The sequence below is a fragment of the Macrobrachium rosenbergii genome, chromosome 53, assembly GCF_040412425.1.
Source record: "Macrobrachium rosenbergii isolate ZJJX-2024 chromosome 53, ASM4041242v1, whole genome shotgun sequence".
Lineage (NCBI taxonomy): Eukaryota > Metazoa > Arthropoda > Malacostraca > Decapoda > Palaemonidae > Macrobrachium > Macrobrachium rosenbergii.
The window spans coordinates 18,477,824-18,500,323 of record NC_089793.1 but is presented as its reverse complement, the minus strand read 5'-3'; the positions used below and the strand labels follow the sequence as shown (position 1 = coordinate 18,500,323).

Below are 22,500 nucleotides of genomic sequence, written 5' to 3'. Positions count from 1 at the left end.
ACAAGTGATAAATGGATTGGTACTGCCGGGTCACGAACCCTCGACGCAGAACTACCCAGCAACTCCAGACGACGTTACCACTGAGACCCGGTAGTACCAATCCATTTATCACTTATAAATTCCCCTTCGGTGATAATTCTCCTTCGAGATATTCCTGAGGTAGCGTGAATTTGATATTGCATTATTTGTAGCTTCATGATCATATATATATATATATATATTTATATATATATATATATATATAATATATATGTATGTGTATATATATATATATATATATATATATATATATATATATATATATATACACACATACATACACACACACACACACACACACACATGCTTGAATTTTTCACTGAAACGCGCTTCTCAATCGTTATTTGGAAACCAAACCACTGCTGGAATCCTGACCGGTACCTGTTGGTTAAGTCATTATGGTGGGTCACTGCTAGGAAAGAGAAGAACAGAGGCCCGGGAACATCTTCCCAAAATATTAGATGGGGACCGGCAATTTTACGCCCACTCTCTCCATTCCCTCTCAGAAGGAGGGGCATCTCTCTCTCTCTCTCTCTCTCTCTCTCTCTCTCTCTCTCTCTCTCTCTCTCTCTCTTCTTCTATATATATATATATATATATATATATATATATATATATATATATATATATATATATATATAAAATGTTTCTATAAATATATAAGAGATCCTCACATGAAAGATAGGTGGAGATACCAAGACTTTCGACTTTCATTCTAAAGTCATTTTCAGTACCCTGAGGATGACTTTAGACTACAAGTCGAAAGTCTTCGTATCCCATGCGAGGCTTTTAAATTCGCCTTCCACGGGACCATTGTGGAAATACAATTATATATATATATATATATATATATATATATATATATATATATATATATATATATATTTGTGTATACATATATATATATACATATAATATATGCCAACACATATGTGTTTGTGTATGTGTGTGCATGCGTGGGTGTGTCGCGCTCTCCGGTGTTTTCGAAGCTACACTATCGCAACTATACACATCCTTAACAAACAAATTTATCATCATCAGTCGATGTTCCTGAAAGGACGAGCGCTCGAGGTTAGGTCGAGTGACATCACCCCATAAGAATAGGTCGAGGGTCAGATACGAGAGAGGCTGAGGTCATCGAATAAATCCCTTTAAACTAGATATCGAGTTGACGAACGACGTTTATCCGTGAACTTTCGATTCTTAGCGCGGCCACGCCACGCTGCGAGTTGGCAGCGCTTGCTCCAGATACGAAATTGCCTTGCTAAATCGCTCAACGTCAAAATAGGGCAAAAAAAGAAGGACCTGTTGGCAACCTAACTTCCTTCTACCCGAACTAGTCGCACCATGACCATAGATATCATTTTAAGAAAAGAAAATGTGTTTGTGTTGCTTTTAATCTCTGATCCCTGACCTCCCTCTACGACCCTGAGGAATTGTGCCAGTTGGGATTTCTTCCGCTTACATAGGCTACCCGAAAATGCCTTGTTGCCTTTATAGCTTATTTTTAGTGGACGGTATGGGGCCTTTGGATCTGACTTTTAGTATGTTTGGCTTCTATCTCTATTTATTCCATGGTCTTTTTTATGAATGAAGATTGAAAACATTATTAACTATTTATTCCATGGTCTTTTTTCATGAATGAAGATTGAAAACATTATTAACTATTTATTCCATGGTCTTTATTCATGAATGAAGATTGAAAACATTATTAACTAATTATTCCATGGTCTTTTTTCATGAATGAAGATTGAAAACATTAACTAAAATGACTCTTTTTTTATTATTTCTGTTATTTACCTACGTACTAGTCATTTATAGCTTCATTTAAACTTATTTTATGGCTTGGACGTGTATATGCTTTATGCATTTGCATTTCATTTCGTTTCAATTTCTTGCCTGTTGTGTTTTACAGCACTTATTTGTGGGAGGTATAAGTTGCAACAGTAACATTTCAATGTTGGTATGGGATGATTGACTTTAAACACAATTTTCAGTCATTTTCAGGTTAATAGGTTTTCTTATACAACGAAATATCCATTAAAAGCCCCGTTTAAAGTATGCTCTCGGTAAAAATTCAGTGAAAAAATATCATACTTCCACAGTTTCTGTAAAAAGAAGGAAAAAATACTCAATGAAGAGAGTGTCAGTCGGATTTGAATTTTAATTCGTATGTATCTTATGAGATTTTTTTTTGTAACGAAACAAAAAATAGATATAAAGACTGGGGTACAAGCAGATACATGCCTCAAGTTCTTTTGTTGAATCCAAGATATTTCTAAGCTAAATTTACTGGTATAATTTACCTCCAGACTACCATTTGTTATCACCAGGTGTCCACAAGATATTTCTTGGCTAAATTTACTGCTATGATTCACTTCAAAATCCCTATCTGTTATCACCAGGTGCACATTAGATATTAATACAAGACTTACACAGAGACTGATTGTTACGTCAGTCCACGAGAAACTAAATAAACTCCTAAAAAAAAGGAGACACCGTCCAATCAGCGATACAAGGAAATCGAATTTGTCGCTTTGCGCTTGCCTGAACATGCACGTGTGAATGTCTGAGCTCAGTAAGACAGAAGAAATCCCTTATTCTTCTTAGTTTTTTTCTTCCTTCTTATTTTGACTGCCAACACGATAAAGGCTTGTAGAAAGAGTGTTCATAGATATTCATTCTCGATGTGATACAGTCACCTCCTACTTAAATGTTAACCTTGATAATATTCAGTAAAGTTATTCTGAAGATGTTTTGTTTTGTTTTAAATCAAACTTCAGTGTGTTCTGGATGACTGAAAATTGTTTCGGAAATCCGGTGTATATAGAATATGATTGAATTTCGCTTAATGTGTACGGTACATGGAACACATAACCATATCTGAAAGGTATATGATGTAAAGGATATATATTTAAATATTAGATATATTAATCTTGAAAGGAAATGGCACAACATTCATAACGTTTTCTTGGCTTCCTGGATTCCTTCTCGTTTCCTATAAAAAGTTGCCATATCTGGTTTGTCAATTTAAACCCACCCCCCCCCTCTCTCTCTCTCTCTCTCTCTCTCTCTCTCTCTCAACACTAAGCCTGCTAACAGAGGTGGATCCCGGGACAATATTCTCTGTCGCATTCACGCTTAAACTGATGAATCGTGGAAGAATCCCCTACAAAGAAAACTTCCACAACACAAGTTGTTTCATACACCTACACATAAGGCTCACCAGCAGTGCGACAAACCCTCCTACAACAGTATGCCATTTAACTCCTATCTTCCAAGCATGCTCTTACCTTTTCTGTAAACCGCTTTCACTACAGTTGTCCATCCTTTTCTGGGTCCTCCTCTCCTCTTTCTTCCCAATAATTATCTTCCATTCTTTCCTTGTGACCGAACCATTTCGCCCTCGATAACTCTTTTATCGTTCTTACGCATCGTCACGTTTCTCACCCTTCTGCACCACTATCCTCCTTTCATTCCCATTCAAAATCATCCATGGAAGACAGTGAGTTTGTTAATCCATGCACAATCCAGCTTGGGCTTCCATAGAGAGAGAGAGAGAGCGTAAGCCCTCTTATTTCTTTGATTATGCCAGTTTCTTTGCCAGAGAGTTGAGTGGAAGCTCGGAAGTTATGATTTAGTTCATTCTCACTTGTTCGATGTTGTGGGCTTAGGATGAAGGGGGGCATTTTATAGAATTAGCTCGAACGTGTTCGATAAAGATCAGCGAAGTTGCGTGCTCAGGAATTGTAAAATAAATAAATAAATATATATATATATATATATATATATATATATATATATATATATATATATATATATATATATATATATATATATATATATTTGAAGAAAAGTTAATAAGTTTCGAGGTAATCACTTTTCCGACTTGAATTGTAATTTAAGTAACGATGTATTTGTATATTTCAAGGTAAAAACTAACAGAAGGAAATATACGTTTTTATACAATAATATACATGATACGTTATGAACATTAACATAATGTATTTGAATTATATATCATCTGGCATCATGGTTAATGTATTATAGATAATCCTATTGTTCGACACAGATGATTAACATTTATCAAAATTTCATAAAATAATTACGGTACAAGTTAAGAGTTTGAAGGTTGGGAAGAGAGAGAGAGAGAGAGAGAGAGAGAGAGAGAGAGAGAGAGAGAGATGATGTTTTTGTCCCTATCCTCACGAGTCAGATCCTCATAAGTCAACTGTACTCGGATCACAAGGATGCGCAAACCCTCATCACCTCGAGTACAAAAAAGGAAAGAACAATAATTGATATCTATGAAAATATTTCTGCGTCGACTAATAACCATGTGACACGGCGTGGTCTGACAAGTGAATGCAGACTGAACTTTCTTGGACATAAGTGGTCTGCCCAAGAGTATATTGCCTGCCTTGACCAGAAAGCTGGGCTTAGAATTTCATCATCAAAATCGCTCCTTAGTGGCGAGTGTTTGTGTATTGTGTCTACGTAAAGATATAGTGATTCAAATAGAATTAGTGTGACTTTTGCTGTTTTATTTCGGATTTCGTTTATGGGGTATATTTAACTTCCTCTTATTTTTAGCGATATTCTGGTTTCCTTAGGATTGACCACAAATGTTACATTTTATAATTTGTTTGTTTATCTCGCTTTTTTGATTGATCTTATCTTGCTATATTATATATTTGATATATATATATATTATATATATATATAGATATGTATATATATATTATATATATATATATATTTGTGTATATATATATATTATATATAGATATTTGTGGGTGTGGGGGGGGCGTGTGCGTGAATGTGTATATAGATTCTACTAGTCACTTCTTACCAGATACATATAGAACTGTGATATGTAATCATGTAGACATATTCACAAACACACACTTAAGATAGATTCCAGATTACACAGCCAAGGCCCTCTTTCAGAGAAAGAAAGAGAGAGAGAGAGGGAGGTGGGGGCTTAAGGTAAGGTTACTGAAAGATGCTTGGATGCTTGCAACTCACTGATGTATAATAAGTTAGCATTTTTTTCCTCCAGAACAAATTGTGTTTCCTGCAGCGTCAAAGCATGCTTTTAAAATGGAGTCTCTGCGTCTCAGACATCCCATAAATCAGAGACATAAATTTCCCTCTCTCTTATCACTGTGACTGGTTCATCTCGAATATAGAAGAGGGAACGAAGACAGAGTGCCTAAGAAGATGCTAATGAGAGAGAGAGAGAGAGAGAGAGAGAGAGAGAGAGCAGTGATTACAAATAGTTTGGTGTATTCCATCTATTATATCGGCGAAAATGATATCGGGAGAGAGAAAGAGCGTGTTAAGAAATGATTGAATGTGTTCTGATTTGACTTAATATCTGTGAAAATGAAATCGGGAGAGAGAAAGAATGGATTTGGGAAGGATTGAATTTTTTTCTGATCTGGCTTAATTTTGCTTTGCAAAGTGAACTCATTTGTCATTGTCGGAGCAATAGAATGAATATTCAAAGTATAAAGTAGCCGTGAATAATGACTTTCTTATTTTTAATTTCACAACAACTCAAATGAGAAGAATATACTCTCTCTCTCTCTCTCTCTCTCTCTCTCTCTCTCTCTCTCTCTCTCTCTCTCTCTCTGACTTTCTCTCAGGACTTTTAATTAGGACTTTCAATCTAAAATCTATTCCCTCTCTCTCTCTCTCTCTCTCTCTCTCTCTCTCTCTCTCTCTCTCTCTCTCTCTCTCTCTCTCGAATCATTTTTGAAGTAAAAGTAAGTCGATTAAAAAACATTCAGCCCTTTCGCCCTACCTTAACCCCATCCCATCCCTGTCTCCCGCCTTTGTCAGACAAATTTTGATTGTTACCCATTTTTAATTGTAATATATCGAGGACACTGCATCAGATTATTTCAGATTAGTTCTTATTAGCGATATTATTTTCTAAACTGATATGTGAAATTAATAAACTTTTGCATTCAATTTTTCGCGTAAGAAAAAGAAATAAAATCGTAAAAGTGAACTATGTGATAGAATTGTCGCAACAAATTATTGTAACTTACAGCGTGACCTTTGCTGTTACATAAACACCTCGTACTGGCAACGATTGCGTTCTAAAGGTTATAAAGAATTCCTTCGTACTTTACGTTTAGGTATTTCGCATTCCTTGCTCTGAGTTTGGGCTTTCTGTGTTGTCATTGGTTTATTTCTGTTTCGTTTTCCTTTGTTAGAATGTTGAGAATTGGAGCATGTTTTTATTTTTCCTTCAAAATTCCGTCTAGTATAATATAAATGGAGTGTTAGAATCCCTTTTTATTTTCTATGTTTTTTCAATTTATTTTTTTACAGTTCTCACTTCCATGACCATCTAGTTGGAGCATATTGCATACTTTTCTGTCTAATTCATCTGTATATACCTTATTCTTAATAAAAGGTTCATATAAACTTGATAAACAAATTGCTCACTCTTTAATATTTTATTTCAGAGTCCTTGCTTGATCTTAATCCGCCTTCCTTAGAAAACTTTTAAATACAAGAATCCAGCCAGAAGCCTAAGGTATACTAAGATCTCCAATTCATATTCAGAATTTTGTTTATACACACGATATTGCTTTTATCAGTTTACTAAGAGTAACTGGGGCATCTCCATGAATTACAGAGTAATTCATCGTCCACTGACATAATTATTTGATATTAAGTTTTGGGTAAAGGATATACGCGCCAAAAATTTGGCTTGCTTTAATTACGAAAGTATTTATTGTAACTGCCAACAATGACCACAGGATTTTGTTAGAGCAGGGAATAGTGGCCACCCAATTATAAATTGTTGATTTAACTAGTATCCGACGCTCAAAAGCACTCATTAGAAGCTAAGATTTGCAGTGCAGAGAGAGAGAGAGAGATTTCCTTAAGTTCATGTCCCCGTTGAGGGCAGCGCCTTCAGTGTACCTTACGTGATGCACTGTAGGCATTACTAAGTGTTTACACCCACCTTTTAGCCTTTTACTTACCTCCATTCCACTCCCTTTCTCCAGTCTTGCCGGCCAACCACTCCAATTCCCTCTTTCCACTGCATTGAGCGCTGAATGGCTGAAATTGCCGCAGTGCTTGGCTTATGGCCAAATTTTCACAAATGAATTCCTGATGCACAAGTAAAATTTTATTAATCTTCCAGACAGTAGTTTATTTGCTACGTTTACTTGTGCGATAAACCTGAAAGACATTCGATTTTGGGAAAATAAAAAAAAAACACGTTTTGAACAAGTATTAAAGTCTTGTGTATGTGCACATAATTTGCAGAATGCAGTTTTTTTTTCACGTGAGGGATCAAACTGTTTTTCAAACCTGGTTCTCATATTCAGTGTAATAGTGCGTGAACGTTTTTTTTTTTTTTTGTTTGTTTGTAAAGTCAGAGAAACTTATTTCTATATGCTGCAATAACAAATACGCTTAAAATATCAGGCACTCCAAACAAATTTTTTCCGAATCTTTCCATGACAACTGATCGTAAAATAATTTACGCAAAATAGCAACAAAACGGAGTCAGTCTTATTTGGAGGTAACGTGCGCTGCATTGAAATCATTACAGCGTTAAGAAATCAAGGCGACATAAGTTTGAATTTTGACAAATACAGGAGGAAGCAAGCCCAAGAGTGCATGTGACATCATCGACGCTTTAAGGAGAATTCTGAACTCAATTCCGGCAAAGCCACTCCCAGAGGTAATTATTCAAATGGCATCGGCCGATTGACAACTCAACTACTTTCAGCGATATAATTGGCTCACAGTCGGAAACCACTCGGAGGCTAGGTCATGTCTTCCAGTTCCTTATTATGTCTTATTTTAACATGCAAGAGCTTTGGCGCCAACACCACAAAAGTCTAAGATCATTTAAGCTTCTAGACCAGAAAATGAGAGGAAAAAATTGAAGGAAGGGATAGAGAGAGAGGGATGAAAAAACTAATTGCACGCAGCAGTTGGCCATCTTTATGGAGAGTGAAGTGAGCCTTTTTAAAAGTGTATTGTAAATTTTACTACCTTTTCATAGGAAATTACTCGTCAAATTAGCGCGCAAAGATGCCAATGAGCTTGCGCAATTGTGCTCGGTGGGATAAGAAAGAGGAAATTAACAAATAGACAAGCATGAATGGGCCACAGCTTTTTTGCTTTGTTGTTCGTCACACAAGCGCTAATGTATTCATGAAAGCACACCGTAAAAGTAAAATTTCTTTTTCAATGTTCTTATATATATATATATATATATATATATATATATATATATATATATATATATATATATATATATATATATAATAATAACTCATTATTGTTTATACACATGTGCATTCTTGTGAGTGTATGGGGCAGTGGCCGTGCCGTGAGTTGTTTTGGTATGGAGTTATCGCTTGTAAGAGAGCCCAGTTAATGTATATTATATATATATATATATATATATATATATATATATATATATATATATATACAGTATATGTATATATAATATTATGATGTATGTATGTATGGTTTGTACGTGTATGTCTGTATAAAACTCTTAGATATTGGATTAACAGCCAGTACTTTCAAATTCGCTGGGTCGCTACGAATTGACAATTCCATGTTTGACCCCCATTCAAGGTGCAGCTGGTGTATGCGTTGAAAGCGCTTGGTGCGTGCTACCGTAACCATAAAACGGGGCACCTTCGGACTTCGAAGGAACTTGCAGGTGTCATTCGGTCCCCGCCAACGTGTCATTAGGTGTTAATGGCGGCCAGAACTCGTGTTTTACGATTGCCTTAAATCGGACCACCAAGCAGCCTTCCCCATGTTACCTGTTTGACGACCCTCGCGTTGGAGATGATTGATTTTAGGCATTTCAGCCAGGTGTGCTCGATAACCCGTCTCCGACTTTTTGTGGCCCGATCTTGTGGGAGGTTTATAGCTAAACAGGCCTTGTATGCATTCCATATTTGCCTTTGGAAAACTCCCAGGTCTCTATAAACTTAAAAGTGCTCAAAGATGCCTCGTTTGATTTTGCAGATTTCTCCCGAGTTTTCATTAATGAGAAACTGCTGATGACCAGAAGTGATTTTGCGAGACTCCAATTAACCGGGGATTCTGATGGTGTGTTGATTATCCTACTTGGATTTCGAACGTCCTTCAAAAGACTCCTGGTTAATCGATTAAAGTATTCTAGTCTCCCACTTGGAAATAAATCTTAACAATATCCACGTAACTACAAGCCAACAAGAAGAAAGGTTTTAGAAAATGATTGTGCATTAGTTCATAAGTCTTCCTTTTGTAGTATGCCACAGGTTATAAATATGCTTTTAAGTTAAGGTCGGAGAAAATGCGTTAATAGATAAAGAACGGTTATTAAAATTTTTTTCATTGAAATGTCCTTTTAAGGGTTGGTGTGAAATAAGTTCCCTCCATTCGTTCCTGCATTATGCAGATTCGGCCTTAATTCATAATAATAATCATCATCATCATAATATTAATACCACGCAATTAGTTTTCTTCCGAATATGGTATACAGATAAAAATTGCTTCGTGACCGGAATCTCTTTTCATATTTTTTAATCACTCGATTTATGCCCCTCTTTCTTGGTACAACTTCAATCAGTTTTTAATCACCGCTTGTCTCAGTAGACGGATGGAGTACTTCACTTTCCAGAATGCAGTAGAGCAGAAATTATTTTAATGGACAAATTATTTGTATGGCTCCGTGCTGCAGCCAATTTCCTTTCATTTCACGTTTACTTTTTTTATTTATGCTTCCTCGTTAGACGTGGGTTAGGTAGGAACTTTAAGTCGTCTGTTCCACACGACCTTTAGTAAAAAAAAAAAAAAAAAAATATATATATATATATATATATATATATATATATATATATATATAATTTTTTTTTTAGCTCATATAAGACATCAAACAAATTTATTGTTTGCACACCTGTATAGCACATTGAAGGCTGATGCTACTTAACACTAAGAAATATTGCCTAGATATTTTCCATATCCTCCACAGTTACATACCCATGCATATGTTTATCCTTTATTTATTTTTTAAAATTTTAATTATTCTCATTTTCTTTATCGGCATTTTACTCTTTGCCATGTATTTTTTTCCTCTTTACTCATATTAGATCATTCTGTCTGTAAACTTGCTTAGCAAGTTTCTATCCATTTTGACTTGCGCAGTAATAATAATAATAATAAATAATAATAATAATAATAATAATAATGATAATAATAATAATAATAATAATAATATTAATAATAATAATAATAGTAATAATAATAATGATAATAATTTTATTGAGTTTTCTGTGACATTAAACCCTCGTAACTGATTGGATATGTCTGAAATTATCTCCAGTCCATTTTACAGTAATTGTATATTTTATGTTTTAGAGAAGAATTCGAAAAGTAAAAGGGCAGATATTATCTATTCAGTGGTTCATGGGTTTCAAACTTTCGTCTTACCAGGTAAGTGCAGCTGCCGTGAATCACTTCTTAAAATGAAAAGAAAGGTGAAAAGGGATAGTAAAGGCTCATTAGCTATTTAGCTAATGAGCTATTTATCTAATCGTGTATTCATAACCTGTAGAAATATACGTGGTAATTTCAGCCGAAGACAAGCAGTAAATTACTGCTCGTCTCAGAAATAGAATGTTTAATGAGAATTGTTACCACAGTGGTAATGAAACTAGCTACAATACACGCATCAGAATTTAAAATAAGTCAGAACTAGTTCACCGACCAAATAATAACAATATGAATACATGACGTTCAGACATGTGGTTAACAACGAGGACATACAGAGATCATTATACAATACCCGTCTCTTGGGCAAAGGCAAAGACAGAGATATCTTAGAAAAAAAAGATGGATTTGACATACTTTAGAAGATTTGTTTTGAAGACATCCGTTCAACAGATGACTAAACAGACATGAGATGAAACCGAGCAATGGTTTTGTCGCCAACGCCCGAGGCTCAATTATGGCAAACAACTTAATGAGCTACAACTTGGACCGGTCCTTCAATAAATGTAACAGTAATAGTACTTTTTTATTGATATATATGTGTACTTTTTATTGAATTATATATATAGATATATATATATATAAATATATATATATAATATATTTATTATATATATATATATATATATATATATATATATATATATATATATATATATATATATTATATATATATATATATATATATATATATATATATATATATATATATATATATATATATATATATATATATATATATATATATATATATATATATATATATTATATATATATATATATATATATATATATATATATATATATATATATATATATATATATATATATATATATATATACTTTGATTTTGGGGATGAGTATTTTTTTTTCTAAACATAACCTTTTCCTTTTAGAAAGGTTAGTATCAGAAGGGTCTGGGTTCGGGTTTCTGCAGACCTGTAGGAATAAAACTTCTGGAACTCTGCGGTTTATAAGCTCTTGCTCCAAAATAGTTATTTAAATATCATGTACACAGGCCTACTCTATTTATTTCACACTCGAAATCAAGTTTTGTATTGCTGAACGTATAAAAAAAATGTGAGGAAACTGAAAATGTAAGAGGTCATTGTCGCTATAATAAGTATATACATTTATACATTGAATATTTCATTAGGTACGAATCCTTTTGTTTTCTCTTGTTAGTTTTCAGCATTCAGTGGAGTAATTATAAATGTTTTGAACAACAATATTCAGTGGAATAATTATAAATGTTTTGAACAATATTATTTACCATATTCTTTCCCAACTATGATAAACGTCATATTTGAATTAAAATCTTGATACGAAATTAATGTATCTAGATTTAACTCCTTTCATCTTTGCGCTAAATTTAATGTTCATCCTTTTTCCCTTTTAACATTTCAACCTTGTATGCACATATTTAATATACAAATAAATCATATGTTGTTTTCCCTTCCAGACAGATAGCTACATGCGGACAGAGCGAATAACTTTCGGAGTCTGGCTCATTCTTGAAGACTTACGAGATCTCATCCATTATCATTCGACTCTGGCAGTGTTCCGGTAGGTGCTGAAGCCCTCTTGACAGATTCTCATGCTAATCTTACGTGCTGCGTTCTATGTGGATTTTTATTCCATTGAGCAGCTGACTCGACGTGCAGCTTAACATTTTATATCTCTGGGCAGGAATGAAACCGAAAAAGAAATATAAAAGAACAAAAAAAAAGAAGCGAAAGAATGGAGTCAAGTTGGGGAAAATTATTAAAGTTATAAGAGCAAATTAAGGACAAATATCATCTCCGTGTGGGTGACCGCCACTGACTGATAGCTTTCGCTAATAATTGATTATGACAAGTGGCTGCTCCAGTTTCCTTTATAACAGCGACGGAGCGAGGTCATTAATATTTATTGACAGCTATTGTGACTGAATGTGATGAATGCTGATCAATACAGATTTGAGTCGCGGCATAAGATTACCGTTTGGTGACAGATAGGTTGTGTCAGCATTTTTGACTAAATATCGAAGGGCAGCACATTTAGGACCCTGTGTCCGGACGGAGAGGAGAATAGGGCCAAAGTAGGGAATCGCCCATGAATGAGACGTGTATTCGGTAGAAGAGTAAATTTGCCAATAATTTTGACTTAATAGACTGCAGGGTAACACTTCTAGGACCCGTTTTGCTTTGGCTATGAGATGAATAATTGGGTAAGAAAATAGTTTGACCTTGTTCACCTCAGTTCGTTTGGTACATAAGTTTACCGCTTGTGTTTGCTATCATTCTTGAAAGATATTTTCATTAAAATAAAAGTCAGCGGCGAGGAGTTTTAGGTGTGAGTAGATTAACCGGGAATATTATAAGATGACATATGTGTAAAAAAATATTTGTCGTTTTATATAAATCGTAACTGTTAAGGAAAGCTGCTTGGACCCCATGCTAACACTCAGATTTTGATATAAGACAATTACCGCAAAGCCCCGAATGACCTCAGCGGAGCAGTTAATAGTTATATGAACATATGTTTCCTATTTCTCAACCAGTATCGTCCCAACTTGCGCTCAGATTCGCCAGTTTTCTTTTAAATCGCAATACTTATCATCTCAGAGTTTTGATCTTATCAGTAATGTTAATCTTCCTTTGTATTTACACCATTTCTGCATTTCAAGTTCCTTTTATTTTTCAATTTACACTGAAAACCTCTGTATTTTTGGTTTGAACGCCAGTTTATCAGTTTTACTAGTAACTGAAAATAAATTAAATTACACAAACACTATATATATATATATATATATATATATATATATATATATATATATATATATATGTATATGTATATATATATATATATAATATACATGTATATATATATATATATATATATATATAATATATATATATATATATATATATATATATATATATATATACATACATATATATTACACACACACACACACACATGTGCGCGCGCGTGGTTAGATTTTATTATTTATTTTAAACCCGTAAAAGCAATTCTATTATACGTAGACTAGAACGACCAACTTCAGAAATTTACTAATATCGTAAACTTTAATTACATCGAGCCTAAAATTACAAGATAGACCATAACTTAGCAATTAAATTTTCCGAAGAATAGGAGCTGCCGAAGACTTTGAAAAACAAAATCATTCAGGCGAGCTCCTCTCAGATATCGTTAAGATTACTGTTGTTTTTCTTATCATTCCCATTTTTCCTATTCCTCTTCTCTTCTTATCTTTCTTCTCGTTCTAATCTCTTTGGTAGCCTCATTTACTCCCGCATTTACTCATTTATGCTCCCGCAGTCGTCCTCCGCATTCAAAACAATGTCTATATGATGATTTATAATTTTTTTATATGTACCCGACTATTTATACGTCTAGTGTAAACATATTTGCTCAATATATATGGATTTAAAACTTCCATATTACAACATTTGTCTTAATGGACATAGTTTATTGTTAAATCCAGAATCATGAATTATTCTCATATACTTTCACCAGCATTAGTTAAAAGATGAAATTACGAATTGTGTACTGTTATATTATGGCATTTCTCATATGCTCTATTTAATATGTTTTCGCTAAGGAACAAGGGTTGTAGAACCCAGGTCTGTGGCAAAAGTCGACGCTCAGTTGAATATTCTCACAATGTAGTCTCCGTGGACTGATTTCAAAGCTAAACACTTATCTCTCAGGCTCATCTGAAAATTATTCCACATAAGGTTTAGACTTCGGTGCTGACTAAGGCCATCTTTTCTCTCCTCTGAGATCGTTTTCCGATACCTTATCTTTAACACGGTGAAATCAGTGCAGCCTTCTTATAAAATGTTTTGCGCCCTGAGAAGTTCACAATATAATTATATATATATATATATATATATATATATATATAATATATATATATATATATATATATATATATATATATATATATATATATATATATATATATATATATATATATATATATAGGTTGTTTTGTTTGCTTAGAATGACAGCTACTTTCAGGGAAGCTGAAAACGTGCTTCGAAATCTAAATACCCCGAAGTTCGAAACGAGTTCATGTTTTCTTCAATATAATGTTCATGCAGTACAGCTAAGGAGTCATTATGTGCATAACCAATAATTAGGTGACTTTAGTAATGGCAAACACAAGAACAGCTCAGTTTGTAATTAGGACCGAGGAAAACATTCCTTAAACGTTAGTAATGACCATCGAAATTAGTTGGAATTTTCAGTGATAGCTCTCTTTTTCTCCCCAAGTTTATTGTTGGTGGTGAATCTATAATGGAGAGTATCATAGCAGTTTGTCCTATATGAAATGTAATAGCAAGTTTGGTCTTCGATTTATTGCACTTAATTATTAAGTTTTTGTTGTCTAACTACATCACTACTGTTAATCTTTCTTTTATATATATCTCATCTTTGTCTCTTCAAATACATTTCATGAACACCAGTTAGTTGCAATCCAGGTATGCGAAGAATTATGAGACGAATAATGCTCAGCATAAAATAGCAGGGGGTAAAGAATAACGGGGTAAATATTAACAGGGATGAAAAATAGCAAGGGTAAAAAATAACAGGAGGTAAATTTTAACAAGGATAAATAATAACAGAGGTAAAAAGAAAAAGAGGTAAAAAATAACAGGGGTAAAAAAATAACACGCGGTAAACATTAACAGGGGGTAAAAAATAACAATGGGCAAAAATTAAGGGGTAAAAGATAACAAGCGGTAAAAAATAACAGGGGGAAAAATTAACAGGGGGTGAAAAATAACAAGTGGTAAAAATTAACAGGGAGTAAAAAATAACAAGGGGTAAAAATTAACATGGTGTAAAAATTAACAGGGGTATAAAATAACGGGGTAAAAATTGACAAGGGGTAAAAATTTACAGGGTTAAAAAATAACAGTGGTAAAAAATAACGGGGTAAAAATTAACAGGGTTAAAAAATAACAGGTGTAAAAATTAACAGGAGGTAATAATTAACGGAGGGTAAAAAATAGCAGGGGTTAAAAATAACAAGGGGTAAAAGTAAACAGGGTAAAAAATAACGGGGAGTAAAAATTAACAGTGGAAAAAATAACAGTTGGTAAAAATTAACAGGGGTGAAAACTAACAGGGGGCCAAAAATTAACAGGGGTATAAAAAGGGTTAAAAATTAACAAGGTGTAAAAACTAACTAGTAAAAAAATAACAGGGTAAAAATTAAAAGGTGGATACAAAATAACAGAGGTAAAAATTAACAGGAAGTAAAAAATAATGGGGTAAAAATTAACTGGGGGTAATAATTAACAGCGGTAAAAAATAACAGAGGATAAAAGATAACAGAGGTAAAAATTTACAGGGTTAAAGATAACGGGGTAAAAGTTAACAGGGGCAAAAAATAACGGGGTAAAATTTAACAGGGGTTAAAAATTAACCTGGGTAAAAAATAACCCGCGGAAAAAATTACAGGAGGTAAATATCAACAGGGGTAAAAATTAACAGCTGGTAAAAATTAACAGGGTAAAAAAATAACAGGGGTAAAAAATAACAGGGGTTAAAAATAACAGGGTAAAAAATTAACAGGGGTTAACAATTACAGTGGGTAAATATTGACAGGGGTAAAAAATAACAGGGGTAATAATTAACAGGAGTAATAATAATTAACAGGGGAAAAATTAAAGGAGTAAAAGTTAACAGGGGGTAAAATGTAACACGGGGTAAAAAACGGGGGTAAATAATAACAGGTGGTAAAAATAACCAGTAAAAATTAACATGGGGAAAAAATAACAAGAGGAAAAAATAAGAGGGGGTAAAAATTAACAGGGGGGAAAATAACGGGATAAAAAATAACAGAGGTAAAAATTAACAGGGGATAACAAAGAGGGGGTAAAAATAAACAGGGGAATAAATTAACAGGGGTTGAAAATTAACAGAATAAAAGACAGCAGGGTAAATAATAACAGGGTAAAAATTAACAAGGGGTAAAAATAAACGGGAAAAAATAACAGGGGCTAAAAATAAAATGGGTAAAAATTAAGAGGTAAAAAATAACGGGTAAAAATTAACGGGGTATAAAATAACGCATAAAAAATAACAAGGGGTAAAAATTAACGGGAAAAATGGCAGGGGGAAAAAATAACATGGGTTAGAGATTAAGTGGTAAAAATTAACAGGAGGTAAAAAATAAAAGGGGCAAAAATTAACAGGGTAAAAAATAACACGAGTTAGAAAATAACAAAGCGTAAAAATTAACAGGGGTAAAAAATAACACGGGGTTGAATATAACAGTGTAAAAATTAACAGCTGGTAAAAAATAACAGGGTGTAAAAAATAACAAAGTGTAAAAATTAACAGTGGGGGAAAAATAACAAAGGGTTAAAATTAACAGGTGGTAAAAATTAACAAGGGTAGAAAATAATGGGATAAAAACAAAAGGAGTAAAAATAACGGGGTAAAAAAATAATAGGGGTGAAAAATAACAGGGGTAAAAGTTAACAGTGGGTAAGAATTAACAGGGGTAAAAAATAAGAGGTAAAAATAACAATGCGTAAAAATAACAATGGGTAAAAAATAACAGGGGGAAAAATTAATAGGGGGTGAAAAATAACAGCGGTAAAAATCAACAGGGGTAATAATTAACAAAGGGTAAAAATTAACGGGTGAAAATAACAAGGTAAAATATGAAATAAAAAGTGTAGGTAAAAAATAAGGTAAAACTTCAAGGGTAAAAATAACCAGGAGTAAAAATTAACAGGGGTAAAAAATAAAATAAAAGGGGAAAAATGACATGGGGGTAAAATTAACAGGGGTAAAAAATAACAATGGTAAAAAAATAACAGTGCGTAAAATTAACAGGTAAGTGAGGTAAATAAATAACGGGTAATAAAGCTAGCAGGGGGATTGCAAAAATTAACAGGGAATTAAAATAACAGGCCTAAAAATTGACAGGGGGTAAAAAATAACAGGTCGTAAAAATTAACGAGTAAAAAACAATAGGGGATAAAAACACAGTGGATAAAAATTAACATTGGGTAAAAAATATTATGGGTAAAATTTAACAGGGGTAAAAAGTAACAAGGAGTAAAATTTAACAGGTGGTGAAAAATAACAAAGGTGTAAAATAACAAGGGGTAAAAAATAACCAGGTAAAAAAACAGGGGGTAAAAAATAACAAGGGATTAAAATTAACAGGGTAAAAAATAATGGGTTAAAAACAACAGGGGAAAAAATAATGGGTAAAAAAATAACGGTATAAAAATAATAGGGGGTAAAAATTAACAGTTGGTAAAAAATAACGGGTGTAAAAATTAACGGGGAAAAATTAACAGGGGGTAAAAAATAATGGGTTAAGATTATCTGGGAGTAAAAATTAGCATGGGGTAAAAATTAATAGGGGGTAAAAAATACCGGGTAAAAATGAAAAGGGGGTAAAAAAAATAGCGGGGTAAAAATTGACGGGGTGAAAATTAACGGGTAAAGAACAAAAGCGGGTAAAAAATAACTTGATAAAAATTTACATGGTGTAAAAGTTAAGAGGGTTAAAAAATAACAGGGAGTAAAAATTAACGGGGTAAAAGTCAGCAGCGGGTAAAAAACAACATGGGGTAAAAATTAACATTGGTAAAAAATAACTGGGTAAAAATTAACAGGGTAAAAATTAACAGGTGGTAAACATTAACAGAGAGTGAGAAATAACATGGGGTAAAAATTAACAGGGGTAAAAAATAGCAGGTGGTAAAAAATAACGGGGTAAAAATTAGCAGGGGTAAAAAATAATACGGGGTAAAAATTAACAAGGGTAAAAAATAATAGGGGTAAAAAATAAAGGGGTGTTAGAGTTAACGGGTGAAAAATAACCGAGTAAAAATTGAATGGGGATAAATTTAACATTATTAAAAAATAACAATGGGGATGAAAATTAACAAAATTAAAGTGTAAAAATTTAACAAGGGGTAAAAATTAATATGGGGTAAAAATTAACAGGGGGTAAAAAATAACAAGGGGTAAAAATTAACACGGGTGGTAGAATATAGGTGGTAAAAATTAAAAGCAGGTAAAAAATAACGGGGCAAAAATTTACAGGGTAAAAATTAACAGAAGTAAAAATTAACAATTGGTAAAAAATAATAGGGGTTTAAAAATAATGGGTAAAAAATAACGGGGTAAAAAATTACAGGGGGTAAAAATTAACAGGGGTAAAGAGTAACAGGGGATAAACATTAACAGGGGTAATAATTAACAAGGGTAAAAATAAGAGGGTAAAAAAATAACAGGGGTAAAATTTAACAGGGGGTAAAGTGTAATAGGGGTAAAAATAAGTGGATAAAAATAACAGGGGTAAAAATTAATGGGTTAAAAATTAACGAGGGTAAAATAACATGGGTAAAAATTAATAGGGTAAAAATTAACACGGGTAAAAAATAACATTGGGTAAAAAATTAGCAAGGGGTAAAGATTAATGGGGTAAAAATTAACAGACGGTAAAAATTGACGGGGGGTAAAAATAACATGGGCAACTAACAACAGGGGGTAAAAAGTAACAGGCGTAAAAATTAACAGGGGGTGAAAATTACGAAGGGTAAAAATTGATAGGGTGTAAAAAGTACCAGGGGATAAAAATTTAAAGGGGTAACAAATAATAGAGTAAAAATAACAGGTGTGCAAAAATAGCAAGGTAAAAAATAACGCAAAAATTAATGGGTAAAAAAATAATGAGGGTAAAAAATAAGGGTAAAAATAACCCAGGGTAAAAATTACAGGGAGTGTAAAAATTAAGTGGTTAAAAAATAACTGGGTAAAAAATAATAGGTTAAAGGTAACGGGTAAAAATAACAGGTTTAAAAAATAATAGGAGGTAAAATGTAACGGGGTAAAAATTAACAAAGGGTAAAAATTTATAGGGGTGAAAAACAACAGGGGTAAAAGGCACATGGGGTAAATTGCAGGGAGTAAAAATTAACGGGTAAGAAATAATGGGGTAAAATAACTGGTAAAAATTAACAGGGGGTAAAATTAGGGGATAAACAATAACGGGGTGTAAAAATAATAGGGTAAACATTAACAGGGGATAAAATTAATAGGGGAAATAAAAACAAAATAAGGGTAAAATTAACAGGGATAAAATTAGCAGGTAAAAAAACATGTGTAAAGATTCTCAGGTAAAATTAACAGAGGGTAAAAATAACAGGAGGTAAAAAATAACTGGAACAAAATTAATCGGTAAAATTAACGAGGGTAAAAATTAACAGGGGTAAAAATTAACAGGTTAAAAATTAACAGGGGACGATAAAATCAAGAGTCAGTTTTACTGGATTAACTTGGAAAAGTGTCCAGGTTTTATCATTTTTGTATACATTGTGGGAATTGAAAGTAAAGATCTAAAAAAAACATAAAATCAAAGGCGAAATGAAGACCGGATGTATTCGTTCCTTCACTATTTTATTTGTATCAGCATATTAGCAGCCAAGGATAGTATACTGTCATACTCGTAAACACGCATACCCCTACATACTCATGTAAATAATTTCTCCCGTAAGGAAATGATTCGTTAGATAAATAAAAATTTAATGTGAACCCAAGGTAAATGTTTTTTAATTTCATGAATGTAATCGTATATATATATATATATATATATATATATATATATATATATATATATATATATATGTATATATATATAAAAACATATGTATGTGTATATATATATATATATATATCTATATACATATATTTTATATATATTTATATATATGATATAGTAAAATCAGTCCCTATTATTTGTTATATTATTATTATTATTATTATTATTATTATTATTATTATTATAATATACCACATATTATTTACCTAACTGTTTATTAATTCCTTTCATGTTCTGTTAAATATAAAAAAGCCCCCTTAATTTACATAAACTATAAAGACCCCTACTCTTTCTTTCTGATTTATCTAGAGTGATTAAGACCATTGTATGAAGGTTAATATTTCATCTTCCCTTGAAATCACCACCATAAAAAGTTCAGGGTTCTTTTCTCTATGCCGGGTGGTGGAGGCTGTTCTGCATAAGACATTCTGAATTCCTGGACCTTATTAGGCCTAGGAAACATTAGACTTTTGACACTTCGGCATAATGGAAGGGAGTAAGGCTGCCTGTAAACATTAGCGGCTGCGTGGGGTCACCACGAGATGTGTAACAGGTGCAAATTGCCGAGGGAAATAGGATTATAATTACCATTTTACTTATCTTTTTACACACTGCATCCATATGTGTATTATTTATATATATATATATATTAGTATATATATATATATATATATATATATATATATATATGTTATATATATATATATATATATATATATATATATATATATACATACACACACACATGCACACACACACACATATATATATATATATATATATATATATATATATATATATATATATATATATATATATATATATATATATATATATATAATATTGTTTACTGTCAAATGATTTACGAATGTTGTAAAAAGAATATGATATTTCTCTTACATGTCCACTCAACCTAATACTCATTATTCATAGAAAGAGTAACCTCCACAGACCAAGCGGAAAGAAAATGGTACAATTTACATTATAGAATTACTGAACACCGTTGTAATTAATATATCAGTTACATGCAATTAAAATTCATTTTATTGACCTTCATGAAATTTGTTACTGTTATATTCAGAAATGACAAAGTTTTTCGCTCCGTTTGCCTTGTTTCAAAATGGAAACTCTGGGAAGTTGGTTAGAGTTGTTCTAAGTCATTGATTAGCTGGTTGACCTTTCTGGCGTAACGACGTCAAGGGCCATAGGTGCAGAAGCAAATACTGCTAAGTATATATAATATAATATATATATCATATGTATATACATATATATAATATATACATATGTGTGTGTGTGTTTGTGTGTCTGCGCGCGTGCGTGCGTGCGTGTTGATACTAAGCTTCCATGTTCAGGCTACACTAACAATACATCTAGACAGAAAAATAATAATAAAATCTAATAACATGCAGTAGCAGTCTGAATCGGGAGGTTTTGAGTTACTCTTTAATGCGTAATGAAAACACATCTGCACTACAATATGCACCTGAATGCACCTAGTAAATGTAAAGTTGAAATCGTCCGTGTTTGATGTATTAATTAATAGTTGCAATGTAGTCCTATGTCCTTTGTTTTCTTGTTTGTTCACATAGTGATGTTAATATTATCATTCTAAGAGTATTGCCCCTTTTTCAAATTTATGTCAGCGAAGTTATAGAGATAATGTTTTTGTGTAAACAATAGAATATCATTAAAGTGGGGTAGCTTTTTGCACACCCTATCAGGAAACGGAAGTACAGTGAGTTCATGAAAAATTTTATTCATTCATAATTAGCAGTCTACTAAAATGAATGTTATTCAAGGCATACTTGAAATTTCCTTATTTTTGGCGAGAAATGCCATGAAGCAGACGTAGAAAGATGGCGACGAACGACAGTAAATAGTGATGATGGATTCTGAATTCATTAACAAATGATAAATGTTTTTTTATGGACAATAAGTAACCCACCGTATTGTTTTGAGAATAAATTACAAATATCTTACCACGAAAATTATGACATCACAAAGCAGTCTTTTGTTAATACTTAGTAACCCAACGATCACTATTGAAGGCAGGCTACAATAACAAAGCCTACGCTACCATATAGCACTTGTAGAAAAATACCAACGAAATATATGAATATGTAATGAGATTTCACTCTGACCAAATGGAAGGTGACCTTCAAGAGAGTGGACAGCTCTCCGATGACTAACGCTTAAATTTAAATTGAGGCCAAAAGAAATACAACAATTTATATTTCTCTCAAAAAAAGAATTGACATTCTAATTAAGAA

The 22,500-nt window shown here is 32.6% G+C and overlaps 1 long non-coding RNA gene across 1 annotated transcript in view; it reads left to right on the top strand.

Moving 5' to 3' along the window:
- The window catches only part of LOC136834333 (uncharacterized), a 921,310-nt gene that overhangs the window by 809,128 nt on the left and 89,682 nt on the right, over positions 1–22,500 (top strand). Inside the window, exon 7 of the long non-coding RNA XR_010851747.1 lies at positions 12,041–12,144. This is a non-coding gene — a long non-coding RNA (uncharacterized lncRNA). The remainder of the gene's footprint in view (positions 1–12,040; positions 12,145–22,500) is intronic.